Below are 572 nucleotides of genomic sequence, written 5' to 3'. Positions count from 1 at the left end.
GGAAGGCTCAGCCTCAGCTTCTTTGCCCTCCTCAGCTATTTCCTGCTTTTGCTGGGCTGATCCCAGCAGAGCACTGGCCCCTGAATCAGACAATGTTAATGAAATAACATCATCCTCCAGCGGCTCACTCTTGTCCACAGCCGACGATCGCGAGAGGGAAAACCACTCTTCAAACTCATCGGCCAGATCCACATGCGATCCCCATGAGTTCATTCTCCTCCGTGCCTCAGCAGCGGCGGGTCCTGAATCGCGGGGAGCAGATGGCTGCCCCTCTTTCCTCGAAAAGAGAGACAAACGAGAGCAGAGCTTTTTCCTTGAAAAAACGCAATAACGCATAGATCGTGTGTGTCATCAGATATTAAACAACGTCAACATGGATGCACACATCCTTAAACCTTAAACGCTTTGCTAGTGCTCGCCATAATGAGATGAATAGAGATCGCTCTTACCACAGAAATGCACGCTTCAAACAAAACAGTCAATGAAGACGAAGAAAAGGATGATGTGTTCTCCCGGTGCCTATTTATACTATAGTCGCACCGGTAGTGATGTCATGGCTGTCGCCGGCCAAC

Source organism: Sinocyclocheilus anshuiensis, unplaced genomic scaffold, assembly GCF_001515605.1.
Source record: "Sinocyclocheilus anshuiensis isolate Anshui unplaced genomic scaffold, SAMN03320099.WGS_v1.1 scaffold836, whole genome shotgun sequence".
NCBI lineage: Eukaryota > Metazoa > Chordata > Actinopteri > Cypriniformes > Cyprinidae > Sinocyclocheilus > Sinocyclocheilus anshuiensis.
Note: the sequence above shows the minus strand (reverse complement) of the source record.